The 3,223-nt window shown below is 36.9% G+C and overlaps 1 non-coding gene across 1 annotated transcript; it reads left to right on the top strand.

Annotated features, from left to right (window-relative positions):
- Positions 1 to 231: 231 nt before the first annotated feature.
- Positions 232 to 337, top strand: LOC120109184 (small nucleolar RNA R71). Its single transcript, XR_005510189.2, has one exon. It is a non-coding gene; the product is annotated as a small nucleolar RNA R71 (small nucleolar RNA).
- The last annotated feature ends 2,886 nt before the right edge of the window (positions 338 to 3,223 follow it).

Here is a 3,223-nt window from a genome sequence, read left to right as displayed (position 1 = left end):
CGGTCCATAGAATGACTTATTTTACAAATGGTCCCTTTTCTTTGAGAACTCGGAGGTATTTGACGAGAACAGGAAGCATGGTGGAGGGAGTTTTCATTAAGATTTTCAAATAATTGCCATGCTTCATGCTCATTTTGAAGCATGAAAGTCCCCCCGCATGCAGCATCGATCATCTGACGGTTTCGTTCAGTCAATCCGTCATAAAAACATTGCACTAGCTGCCACTTAGGTATTTGATGATGAGGGCATTTATGGATTAGGTCCCGAAATCTCTCCCAAGTTTCATGAAATTCTTTCCCCTCAGTTTGGGAGAAGCTTGTAATGGCGCGTCTAAACTGGTTCGTTCTTCCTATGGAAAAGTATTTTTCAAGAAATTCTTGTTCCATTTGATCCCAAGAACGAATCGAGTTAGCTTCCAAAGAATTCAGCCATTGTTTGGCTCTATCTTTAAGGGAGAAAGGGAATAATCTAAGTTTCAGAGCATCATCAGTGAAGTTCTGAATCTTGACAGTGGTGCAAATCTCAAGAAATTCATCTAGGTGTTTATATGGTTCTTCGTTGGTGAGCCCATAAAAAGACGGGAGCATTTGGATGACACTAGACTTTATTTCGTATTGTACAGCTGCTACTTCAGGTAATCGAATGCAAGATGGGGAAGTGTAAATGGTGGGAGTAAAGTACTCCCTCAGGAGTTTGGGTTGTTCTTCAGCCATCTCAGGGGGTGGGAATGATTCTAAGGTTCTAATCTCAACTCGAATATTTCTAAGGGTCCGTTCTATTTCATGGTCAAAAGGTAATAGGCCACGTACTCTAGAACGACTCCCTTGCATACACTAGTACTTGATCAATCAAGCATGCAATAAAAGAAAAACACATAAATCCTTGTATTTGTCCTAAAATCACTAGACAGCTCCTAACTGGTTTGAAGAGGGCACCTAAGCCTCCAATCCGGTCTAATGAACCGAGTTGACTAGGTAAGCTCCCAGGTAAGTGGAGGGGTCACGATGCGTTCGCAAAGGTCCCACTTAAAACCCACTTGCCTCGAACAGATGAATTGTCTTCCTTATAGGGACAAAGCTTGCCTAGACATCAACTAAGCCACAGAGCGAAATAGGTGCAACTTTTGGTGATCTTCGTCCTATTGAGCTTGAATGTCCCTAGGAGCCAACGTCTAATTGATTTTAATTAAAGTGACACTATGTGAGATTGAGTTCACCTAAGTTGGGCAAGAGTCCGGTGATGAAATCCGGCTCTTATCTTGTTGGGGTGATTGCCCTTACTATGTGCGGATTAATTTGTGTATGTGTATCAAGCATGCATTCACACTTTTGTTGAAATTAAAATCAAACAATCACCACAAAATTTCAAGCTAATAATTAACTTAAATAAGAAAGGTTTAGAGGTTACCAAAGGGAATTTCCCCAGCAATAAAATTTTTTTTAAGCAAACCTCTAAAGCATTCCTTTTTGATAGCCCAGATCTCCTCTTCGATTCATGATCAAATAAGACCAAAAGAAAAATAATTAAAAAAAAATTAGTAGAAGAGAAAAAGGAGATAAAAAAATACAATAATAGAAAATATTTTTTTTAATTTTATTTTAGATATATATATATTTTTTGAAAGTTTGTTTTTAATTAATTAAATTTTTTTTAATGTTAGGAAAAATAACTATGCCAGCAATCTCCAGCAACGGCGCCAAAAATTGATCGGTTATTTTAATTTCAAAAATAAACCACGCAATAGCACGTATCCCGTAGGATAGTGATTACGGGTGTCGGTCCACAGGGATTGGAGACAAGTTATTTTTTCCTAATTGAATAGTTACTTCAATGGGTATAAGCTAGAGTAAATGATAAAAACTAAGAATTAATATGGATGTAATAGTATGAATTATCTATGGAGGGAGGTGTTTAGGGCTAGAATCCACCGATAGATTTATATTCGTGACGCTTTCAATGATTGAGTTGTATTTAAGACTTGATTGCTTCCGACTACAAGCCAAAGCAATCATAAAAGAAAATTATAATTAATTCCCAGCATGAATCATCTAAGTCTAGCGCAAACCATCTACTCTAACGATAAGCATGACCTGTCTAACCTAGCATGATGCATCTGATCATTAAATCATTAAACATGAAATCGATGTCACATGAATATCTCCTCCAAACCACAGGTGTTGGATTCGATGAAATAGATCAATCTATATAGAATATTTTATGCAAGATAAATGATTCACATAAATTGGATAAATCATAAAGATCAATTGATAAATTCTTCATCATGCAACACTCTTACAATACAAACTCAAATCAATAAAAATGAAACGAATACTCCTTTATGGCTTCATCAAATCCCTAAACCGAGGTTTAGCTGCTCATGATGCTCGGCGACTTTGATCGGCTTGCTGAGATGCTCCACGCCATCCGTCTCAAGTCCTTCCTTCTTTTTCTCCTTTTTTTTTTCCTTTCTCTAACTCATCCGCTCACAGCATCCCTCTTTTTTTTTATTCTTCTCGGCACCATAACAGAGCAAGCTCTGTTCCTTGGTTCTTCTCACCCTCCTCCCCCCTTCTCTTTGCCGATGGTTTCTTCATATAGACCCTCTCACCGGTGACGGATCCCCTGGGAGTACGCTGATGCATAAAATAAAACTGTTCTCCCAAGTATAGGAGAGTCATACAAGTAATATAACTCGGAAGTCCGAGGTCGAATCCTCAGGAAACGATCTATGGATTATTAGCGTAACTTTTAGATGTAATTTTTTTTAGTTGATTTATAGAAATGAAAAGCAAAGAATAATATGTGATTAAACAACGTTCAAGAATATAGAGATGGCTAGGGATCCGGAATCCTCCTTGACAATATTACTTTCAATAAATAAACTCGGCGATTCTTGATTAAGGATTAATATGATAAAATAGTTCTAATCATGAAGTATACAATCTGAAAACATGAATTAAACATCCAAGTATTTATCGTACCGGTTACGTCTACGACAAATCAAGCATCGAAATAATTCATGCATCAATAAATAAACCATGCAAGATCTATCAAATAAATAAATATGCAAGAACCCAAAACATACAAATGGATATAAAATAATTAGATTTAAAGTTCAGAGTGTACTTGATGAAAGCAACATGACAAGGATTCATCCATCACCCTTTGCTAAAGGATTTAGCAAGACATTACAAACATCAACATCCCTCCCTTTTCTCTCTCT

The sequence above is a fragment of the Phoenix dactylifera genome, chromosome 6 (genome assembly GCF_051530095.1).
Source record: "Phoenix dactylifera cultivar Ajwa chromosome 6, Ajwa_hap1_PhDact_Kaust_v1.1, whole genome shotgun sequence".
Classification (NCBI taxonomy): Eukaryota; Viridiplantae; Streptophyta; class Magnoliopsida; order Arecales; family Arecaceae; genus Phoenix; species Phoenix dactylifera.
This window is presented reverse-complemented; position numbering and strand designations above follow the sequence as displayed.